The sequence below is a fragment of the Haemaphysalis longicornis genome, unplaced genomic scaffold (genome assembly GCF_048455015.1).
Source record: "Haemaphysalis longicornis isolate Haplotype H1 unplaced genomic scaffold, Haemaphysalis longicornis Haplotype H1 scaffold_53, whole genome shotgun sequence".
Classification (NCBI taxonomy): Eukaryota; Metazoa; Arthropoda; class Arachnida; order Ixodida; family Ixodidae; genus Haemaphysalis; species Haemaphysalis longicornis.
Window position 1 is genome coordinate 793351 of NW_027526389.1, and position 10878 is coordinate 804228.

At 47.9% G+C, this 10878-nt stretch overlaps 1 non-coding gene across 1 annotated transcript; it reads right to left on the reverse strand.

Moving 5' to 3' along the window:
* Positions 1–10603: 10603 nt before the first annotated feature.
* Positions 10604–10676, reverse strand: Trnat-ggu (transfer RNA threonine (anticodon GGU)). Its single transcript has one exon. It is a non-coding gene; the product is annotated as a tRNA-Thr (tRNA).
* Positions 10677–10878: the final 202 nt, after the last annotated feature.

Consider the following 10878-nt stretch of genomic DNA (forward strand, 5'->3'; position numbering starts at 1 on the left):
TTAGGGAACGTGTGTGGTCGTGGTAAAGAAAAAAATGGAGAAGTTGTGGATCATAAGAACGGAGAAGGTGTTTCGCAATTATGCAGCATGGAACTGCTGACCACAGCTTTATTACTCACGTATGCCCATTGGGAAGAAGTACGGGTCGTACCTAAAAGGAGGGTGCGTAGCAGGTGGCAACGGAGGGAAGGGCTGCTGTCTCCCAATACCTGACCAGGTAGGCAGCGCAACCAATGTCGTATGCATTATAGTGTAGCAGACCACAGCGGGACCAGTTCATGACTCGGCCGGATATTAGGACGATCGTGCTCGGTGCGTTGCTCGCGGGCTGGGCGACTGCTTGAACCATCTCGACGATACCCGCTATTCATATATATGAAAAACCTAATACACATCGATACAAAGGTCATGAGATCGAAACCCAGTCGCTGTGACCAAAATTCCGCGGAGGCAAAATGTACAGACACCCATGTGCTGTGTAATACCAGTGCATATTAGACAAATTCTGTTTGCCGAAATTATACGTAGTCCTCCTCTACAGCGTCTCTCATTAACCCAACCCAAGCCACTCCTGAAATGCTCTCAACAATACATGCATTTATCTGGGACCGTGGACCTGGAAAAAGGAAGCGCTCAGTTTCGTACGCAGAAACTACACAACGTGGCGCAGTTTGAGAAGCGCGCTTTCCCGCAACGCAATCGCTACGCGCCAAGAAGCTACAAGCATGCCGAGAGTTAGGCGTGCTTCACAGCAAAGCAAGCCCGGCGTGCTTCCGGGCTAGCAGACAACACAAAGCCCCGCCTCCAAGCCCCTATGCGCCTGCGCCGCTTAGCTTCGATGCGGTACCGCATATTGTGCGCTGGAGCTACGCGGAGCACGGCCATTGTGCGCCGTATTCGCACCTGAAGTGGACGGCCCTCTAGGTCCTATAACAGGTGTTGTCTTCGACACAGACACCAAGACCGCTGTTTTCTATTGCAGGAATATCTTGCCAAGTCATTTATCCTCTACACTTGTCTTCGTGTTGTTTTATGAACGCAATTCTACTTTCCTGGTTAGTTGTTCTCTCAGCAATTTTCATTTACAGTTTCACTTTTGCCGCAATCACCGTGGCCCAAAATCAATGCGTCAAACAATCCGAATTCCAGGTTCTCAATGTCCACGGCATTTTCGACATCTCTGGTAATGAAATGAAATATGGACAGGAAGGGCATGTATGGACCGGCACTAAAACATCTTTATCGGGGTGTTAACTGCACGCTAGCATTCCAGCGGTTCGATCAAACGTAACTAGAGGCCCCACTGTAACCGCACAGTCATGTTTCTTGGCGGTGGTTTAGGTCGGCGACCACCATACGTACAAAGAAGATTCTGTGACGTCAGAGAGAAATCGCCAGAAAGTGGCTATGGAGTCGCCACTGCAAAATATATTTACATAAGTATATCAATTATCTGTTCGATTTTTCTAGTGCTCTTTGCCCTTGTTGGCCTTGTGCCGCTTAGAATCCAACCATCATTATGAGTATTTCTTCGAAGTTTTTTGCTAAAACTGGTATCATTGTTATTGAGAGACAGAATTCTTGGTAATGAACCAATGTTGCATATCTTGTTCACAGCCCCTTTAGGTGCAAGCGGAATACAGTCCACCCCAACCATAACAAAGACGGTTATAACAATATATTGGATATAAATATCAACAGTCATGGCACCATCAATTTTGCTATATGTTTTGTGGTAAAATAAACCGCTTATAACAACGGTTGGCATGTTACACGGTCGGCATGTTCCCTGAATGAGGATAGCGAGATTATAATGACATCAAACCTAGTGTTTCAAACCGGGCCATTTTGGAGATAACTTTGAAAGTTCCATTGAATGATGAGCCTGTTATAGCGTTGCCGGTGAGGGTTGAGTGTTTGGATTGTTTTTTTCTGTAACATTGCTTCATCCAAACTCGCAGTTCCAATGTGGGAGTGGAGTTGGTCCGAGAGATGGTGAAGGTCAGTCTTAAGCGAATTATTGTATCTATGCAGTTCTTGCACACATTTAGGCTCTCTTTATTTCCAGCGAAGCCGCAAATTTAAGTTTCGCCTCCCTGTGTGCGTGCATTTGTTCAGTTACCCATTTATTTGGTACATCTATAGTGGTATGGGCTGCTCAAGCCTGGTTGTTTCGGAATTGCCTTCACTTAACCTGTGCTACGCTGAGGAAGACCAAGCACAACAGGCTGTTCCTCGAGTGGTCGTCGACGCTGAAGGGTACACAAAGTTGCTCTGGAAAAACATTAGGCCGACTCTACCACTACCAAAGAAAGCCAAGCATCCAGAAGGAAGTCATTATCATTGGGGATGTGAACCTGCCAGAGAACCACCGGGAGACCTTGAAGTTGGGACCCAAGTTCGCCTTCGAGCCTACTTACAGGCCCCCAGAGCGTGTAGCAGCTGCTAGGACCATCGCACGCCAAGTCAAGGAGGATGAACGGCCAAGGTTTCTATCCTATTGCGTTGATGTCTACTCTGAAACTCGAGGTACCAGTTTACGTCACAATCCTTCACGCCCGTTAACTGATTTTCTGGTTGCCAAAGAGGTTCATGTTATGAATGCAGATAGGGAAGGGTGCATCGTTGTCCTCACTGACAGATTACTCAGAAAAAGGGCTGACTGCTCTGCAAGAGAATTTTAAGAAAGTAGAGGACAAGCCGAGCCAGGTGAAGGAACGTGCAATCGCACCACTAAATGACCACCTCCTAGAAAAAGTAGCGTCGTTTGTGAGGAAGTTAAAAAAACAATGTCTCAGAGGGGGTCTTCGTAGCGAAAACGCACATGGTGGAGGTATCGTTCCGCGCCATAGTATCCAAGAACAAGACATGGCGATCGCGCATGTCGGCATTTCTACAGAAGCACTTGAATACACTAATCTAGAGAGACCCATTCTCTGTATCAAAGTCCAAATCGGCTGTGAGATACCTCAAAGAACAGAGCCCTGGTGCTTTTCAAGTGCTCAGCGTGGACGTAGAAGATTTGCATTACGGTATTCCGCTTGACAAACTTCTAACAAGGGTCAGGGAAGGTATAGGTGAAGACAACGATGAAATGAAGTTTATGAGCACTAGTGGTGTATTGGTTAGCAGCTTCCTTGAGATTATTTGGTTTTATCCTAATTCCACCCTTGTTGAGTGGTGAAATGGGGTTTACACGCAAAAAGTGGAATTTCCATAGGTTCGAATATGGCCCCATTCTTGAACCTGAAATCGGTTATTGGAAGCCGGCATGTTTGTTGGGAGTATAGCCCTAGTTCCAGGAAGCCGGTGCTCAATTTCAAATCAGGGCATTCCAACATTGTTAACACTGGAATAGCTGTTTTTTCGTTACGCTGCGTTTTCGCCCAGTCATGTGTTCATCGGTATGCCAACAGCTTTTCTAAACAAGTAGCCAGGCTAACGTCGGCTGGGTACAGCAAACCTGTGATGCGTCTTGCTGTTGACAACGTAAAAATGCGGGTGAAATCTCGTTTCTTAGCGGCTAGAGATAGAATCAAGGAAAAAAGACTTCTCGGTCATGCCATATGCGCACGTGCTGTTCCATGGCTTAAAAAATGTGTTGTCCCATGTCCCATGCACGTGTTGTCCCATGGCCTAAAAATTCGCAAAGATATGTAGCGCGGTAGATAGCTGGTTGCCAGGTAAAGCTACACGTCGAAGCTGTGGAGTAAAACACGTGTGAAGATTTGTGCCTTGTTGTGTTGGTGTGGTGTATGTCATTCCTTTTGTCTGCAGTCAAGTTTATATTGGCGAAACGAGCCGATGCCTTAATATTCGACTAATGAAGCATAGAAGTTCTTGGAAGGGTGATGACTATTCACACGTCGAACAACACTGCAAAAAATGTAAACGTGGTTTTCCTTTTCTTAAGGACACAAATGTAGTAGCCAAACATAAAAACCAGCAGATCAGAAAGATAATAGAGGCATTTCACATAGGAAGAAATGAGGGCAAGTGCGCTAGTGTTCCTTCTGTGTCAATAATTGACAAGGAATTTCAATTTCTTATCCGCAGCAGATTGTGTAAGTTCTTTGGGAACAAACATCGCTGCGTGCCACACTCTTTAGAGATGTTAATTTGTTCTCGCTCACATGTTTTCTCTGTGTTATCTGTTCACGCGATAGTAGGGTTTTTGTGTATAAATACGTGTTTTGCTTTCTAATAAACTTTCAGTGGCAAGTGCAGCGCTGTGCGTCGTCCACTCTTCTTTTGTCCCTGTGTTCTTTGCGCTGTTTTTCACCATGAATCTTGTATTTCTTGTTTGAGAACCTTGTTTTGTTAGTAGGGGGTACTGTCTTTGCAAGGAGCTGGCACTGCATGGCCCCAGCTATAACCAGCTCTTGTCTTAAATGTTCCCGTCTGACGCTCTGCTCTTGGGCTGTGCGAGTTGGGCTCAGAGGACTCATGACCAGATGGACGGGTTCTTTGCATGCTGCACAGTAAAACGTGGTTATCATGCTGCCTCAGGGGGATGATGACGACAGCAATCTCGGCAGACAGAAGCTGATGGGCAGAATTTTGCCATGTGCCCGATTGTGTGGCAATAAAATAGACCAGGTGCTTGGGACTGTGCTCAACTACCTACACCAACTCCATGTAGTACTTGAAAACACGGGGTATGACTGCAGAGTCAAATGGGGGAACAGCACGGTCGGACTTGCCTATCTTTTGGACTTCAATAATTTCCCCCTGTTCAGAGCGTAACCAACTAAAATGGTCTCCTTGCTTTCTGTTGGGTCGATGCAGATGACACCGTGCGATGCGTTTCTAGTATGATCGATTTGTTCAATTTCTACTTCAATTGCTGCTAGGCTACCGTTGCTACAAAAAGTCACAGATGACACCGTGCGATGCGCTTTTTGTATGATCGATATGTTCAATTTCCACTTCAATTGCTGCTAGGCTACCGTTGCTACAAAAAGTCCGGCGTTTTGTGTGAGCCAATTTCGTTGCCTGGTCGGAGCCGTAGAGGGTGAATATGGCACTGTTTGCCAGGTCATGGTATTTGATGACCGCCATCTCAGCTAGCTCGGAGCTTGGGGACAGTGGGCCCTGAAGCAGTGCACCGTGCAGTACGCGCGTCAAGCCAGTATGACCGCCTGGACTTCAGCGGTCAGCGATGAACACGCTCTCCGGAAGCTCGTAATGATTGTTGTGCGCGAAGAACAGCGGATTCTTCAGCAGGGAGACTATCGACCAACATTCGCTGCGTTTCCCGGCGTCGTCTGAGGCGAAGTTCGGCGAGCAATGGCACCCATGCCTACCCGCCGCGGTGGCTCAGTGGCTAAGGCGCTGCGCTGCTGAGCACGAGGTCGCGGGTTCGATTCCCGGCCGCGGCGGCCGCTTTTCTGATGGAGGCGAAAAGCAAAAACGCCCGTGTGTACGAGATTTCGGCGCACGTTAAAGATCCCCAGGTGGTCAAAATTAATCCGGAGCCCTCCACTACGGCGCGCCTCATCGCCTGCGCTGCGTCGGCGCGTTAAACCCTACAGCCAAAATGAGGCACCCATGCCACCAGCCGATGTTGCAAGCCCTGTTAGAACGTACACGAATACGTTTCCTATTCCGGCTTTAACAGTGGAACGTCGCACTTACACGGATGTGCTGTGCACGCTGACCTCGGAATCACCCAGGGTTTTGACAACTGTGACACAGCCGCTCGGACGCATGCGGAACCCAGCCACACGGTATGAACCACGACGTCTTGAACGGAAAGAAACCGCGTGGCACCCATCCGACAATCGGCCGTGTGCAACCATTGTGGTGAAGTCCACTTGTTCCGTCATTACCCAGCGACCTCCGGGGGTGAGGCCGCTGCGCAAAAAGCTCAAGAACCTCCACCGATGCAACGACATCCGCGTGACGACCACCGAAACCGAACGGTTTTTGAAGCGAACGAACTTCTTTCTTCCGACACACCAGTCCTCGTCGTCATCATCATCATCATCATCATCATCACCAGCCTGTCTACGCCCACTGGACGACAAGGACATCTACCATTATTTTCCTATTAGCATGGTCCTGTGCTAACTGCGACCAATTTATCCCCGCAAACAACCACTCGGTAACCTCTCTCGTCGATACCAGCGCTGGCTATTCGGTAATTAGCTGGTCAATAGTGTTGAAGCTGTGTAAAGTAAAAACGCCATGGTGTAGACCGCCAATCCGCACAGCTGTTGGCCACCTTGTTGGGCCGACTGGTTTGTGCAACGCCCGAATTCAAATTCAAGATTCAATTTTTGCTGGCTGTTTATCCGTGCTGGAAACAACTGATACTCGGTTTAGAATTGTACCCGAATACGGGGCCGTGATCATCTTGCGGGATGTTTTAGTTACATTTTCGAACCATGTGTAATTCGACGACGAGGGGGACCTCTCCAGGTCTGCGCTGCCCATCTGCGACGAGATTTTTACTTTATCTCCCCGAAGCAGTATATTCGTTACAGTTGAGTGCGAGCAATCACCTGTAAGTTGCGGTATCGCCGATCAAAACGTTTCCCTGCTGCTCGACTGACAGGTCTACGCCGACCGTGGGCTCATTGACATCAGCAACCGACAAACAGAAATACTGCTTAGGAACTTTAGCCCGGAACACCAGCATTCATCACAAAGAATAGAACTTGCATACCTGGATGCAGCCAGTTAAAATAAAGGAGTCTTGTACAAGGAGTCTTGTCAACGTAGAAGGAATTAGAGAAGATTGGCAAAATTGACGTAAACCCGTACCTGCTGATGTCCCAACAGCCACAACTTCGCGATGTTCTCGACTCGTTTGGCGACTGCTTCGCTGTAACACCATCGCCAATCATTGCATCATCACCGATGAAGACGAGAGACCCATTCACCAACAGCCTTACCGAAGTTAAACAATAGATCGCGAGGCTATTTGCCGGCAAGTGAAAGAAATGCTCCGAGACGGCGTCATCCAGCCGTAGGGAAGTCCCTGGGCATCCCCGGTCTTCCTTGTTGATAATAAAATTGATACTCTTCGTTTTCGCGTAGACTACTGGATGATTAACAAAGTGGCGAAGAAATACGCCTATCCATTGCCGCGTATTGATGACTCGGTAGATACGTTGCGCCATGGTAGATGTTTCTCATCTTTTGATGTGCGGAGCGGTTATTGGCAAATTGAAGTAGATGAACAAGACCGCGAAAAAACAGATTTTGTTACTACAGACGGCCTCTACGAATTTAATGTCCTGCCGTGTAGTTTGGGCTCCGCCTACGCCACTTTCCAGCGGATGATGAACACTGTTCTATCTGGACTGAAGTGGCAGACGTGCCTTGTATATTTGGACGACGTGGTAGTGTTTTCTAGAACGTTCGAAGAGCACCTGGTGCATCTGAGAACAACTTTCGAGTCCATCCGATCCAACCAACTGTCGTTGAAACCAGAGAAGTGCAACTTTGGGTTCGAAAAGCTGAAGTTTTGGGGCCACCTGGTCAGCTTCCAAGGCGTCTGCCCTGACCCCGAAAAGACGGCTGCTGTCGCCGCTTTGCTAACACCAAGCGACAAAAACGCCGTGCGCCTTTTCCCGGCCTTTGCGCGTACTATAGCCGCTATAGCGTACTATATAACTTTTCCGACATAGCGGAGCCGTTAACTTGCCTAACGAAAAATGACGTGCAGTTCAGGTGGGGCGCAAAAAAGTGTGCAGCATTCGACGAACTGAAAAAAAGGTTGCATCGTCCACCTGTGCTCGCCCACGTTAACAAGGATGCTGACACTGAAGTGCATACTGATGCAAACAACATCGGTTTAGGTGCAGTATTTGCACAGTGCAGAGTGGGGTACATTGTAGAGCTGGTGAAGAGCGGGTTATCGTTTATGAGAGCCGTACTCTGTCGCATGCCGATGCAAACTTCTGTACAACCGAGAAGGAATGCTTGGCTGCCGGGTGGGCCGTCACCATATTTCGGCCATGTCTCTATGTACGACATTTCAAGTTGGCTAATGACCATCACTCTTTGTGCTGGTTGGCCAACCTGAAAGACACTTCTTGACGGCTCGCTCACCGGAGTCTCAGGATACAGGAGTTCGACATCATTGTCGTCTACCGGTTCCGGGCGTAAACACAGTGACGCAGACTGCAGCTTTCTCGCCCCCGGCGATAAAATCTCTATCGAGGAAGACGATTATGGTGCCTTTCTTGTAGCCGTCACTCCTTCTCACCTTGCTCAAGACCAACAAAAAAAGCCAGAGCTTCGCCTAGTCATAGATTACCTCGAAGGATGTGCTTCTCAACTACCCATATCTTAGGCACGCGGCCGTACATGATTTTTACTGCGTTACAACATTCTGTAAAAACACACTTCGATGCTACGGAAACAACATACTTGCTTGTTCCAAAAAGAAAACTATGTGCAGAAATTCTGTGGGCCTTTTACAAAGAACCGTCTTCCGGACATCTTGGCTTCGCCCGTACCTTAGCTCGCATACGTCTACGGTATTAATGGCCAAAGCTTGCGGTTGATGTCAAGCAGTACGTACAAACTTGCCGAGACTGCCAGAGACAAAAAACTCGCCCGAAAATCCCGCCGGTCTACTCCAACCGCTTGACCCTTCGAACTGACCATTTCAGCAAATCCGTATGGATCTTCTGGTGCCTTTTCCTTCATCATCCTCCGGCAACAGGCGGATCGTCGTTGCTACAGACTACTTGAGGGTTTACTGTGAAACAAAGACGCTTCCCCAAAGCATGGCCACAGAAGTCGCCAAATTATTTATCGAGAACTTCTTCCTTCGTCACGGTGCCCCTACAGTAGCTATCACGGACAGGGGAGCTGCGTTCACAGCACAACTTCATAAAGAAGTGTTACATCTCAGCTGCACGAGCCACAGGAGGACAACCGCCTACCACCCGCAGGCAAATGGACTCACGGAATGGCTAAACAAGATCATTTCCGATATGTTCTCTATGTACTTTGACGTCAGCCACCGGAACCGGTACGCCATACTACCATATGTGACCTTCGTCTACAATACCGCGGTGCAGCAAACAACACGGCTTACCCCGTTTCGCTTGGTGCATGGTCGAGACGTCCTGACAATGTTGGACTCCATGCTTCTACCTGACGAGTGCTCTGTCGTCGCTACAATCGCACAGCGTGCAGAGGCCACACGTCGGCTGGCTCGCCAGCGCATTTGATGTCAACAAGTAAAATACCCGGAGGTATAATGCGCATCACAAAGAGGTTACATATCGACCAGGAGACCTCGTGTGGGTGTGGAGCCCTGTCAGCCGGAAGGGTGACACCGAAAAATTGATGCGTCGCTACTTTGGACCCTAGAAGATTCTGCGCCAGACAAGCGACGTTAACTACGAAGTTCTTCCTGAAAGCACGGTACGCTTTCCTCGCACCACGTCACAGTCGTACGTCGTTCACGCAGCATGAATGAAGTCGTACTACACCCGCTCGACTGAATCTTGAATATCTTTGTTGTGCGACTCTCAGGACTATCAATCGGGACGATGCATCGGGACGATGAATTCACAGGCGAGTCTCCCTGTTTGGGTATGTGTCTCTTTAAGGTGCTACCACGAAGCTCTGGTTGTGCATCACAAATTCTTTATCTGTTTCTATGACCTACCATACCCTCCCCTTAACTTTCCGAGGTTCTCTTGACTGCCAATTCGTATTTCTGTGTTATTTTCAACAAGCACCTCATTTCCTATTCTGATTCGCTACATGCATAGCGAGGGCCTCTGTTCTGGCAGTCTTGGGGCCATAGGAAGCTTAAGAGGGTACAACGCTGGTCGACCACTCTCGACATGTCGTAGAAACTCGAGTCGGGGCACGGGGGTAAAAACAAGGTCCCCTTCACCCCGAGAAGTCGCAGTGGCGCTGGTTACCACTCCCACGCACAGGAAAAATTACATTGACATAAATACCCGAGAAAGTGGAGGGCAAAATAGCCCGGCCGTTAGCGTAGCGGTTATCGCACCAGACCGGTATTCTGGAGCTCGTGGGTTCGGATCGCACGTGGCAGGCAGTTCTTATCCACTTTCTTTCTTTCTAAATTCTTTATCGGTTTATATGACCTACCATATCCTCCCCTTTGCTTATCGAGGTTTTCTTGACTGCCAACTCGAATTTCTGTGTTATAAATATATATATATATATATATATATATATATATATATATATATATATAGGGAGTAGTAGAACTTTGAAGATGGTAGAGAACACAAGAGAAGAAAAACTTCGAACAAGGTAAAAGCACGATTGTGGCCTACGTTTCAACAAAGAGAGCTTGCTTTCCTTGAAAGTTCTCTTTGCTGAAACGTAGGCCACAATCGTGCTGTGCTTTTACCTTGTTCGAAGTTTTTCTTCTCTTATATATATGTATATATATATATATATATATATATATATATATATATATATATATATATATATAGCGAATCAGAAAATAGGAAATGAGGGGCTCCGTGAAATAAGACAGAAAATAAGGATTGACAGTCAAGAAAACCTCGGAAAGCAAAGGGGAGGTTGTGGTGGGTCATAGAAAGAGATGAAGATTTTTTTTAGTCGAAATGAAAGTGGTGAAAAAATGCCCGCCGGGTGGGATCCGAACCCACGACCTCCAGAATACCGGTCTGGTGCGATAACCACTACGCTACCGGCGGGGCTGTTTCCCCATCACTTTCTCGGGTATTTATGCTAAGGTATTTTTGTTTCCTGCACTTGGGGGTGGTAGCCAGCGCCACTCGGACTACTCGGGGTGAAGGGGACCTTCTTTTTAACCCCCGGGCCGTGACTCGAGTGTCTACGACGTGTCGAGAGTGGTCGACCAGTGTTGAACCCTCTTAAGCTCCCTTTGGCACCAAG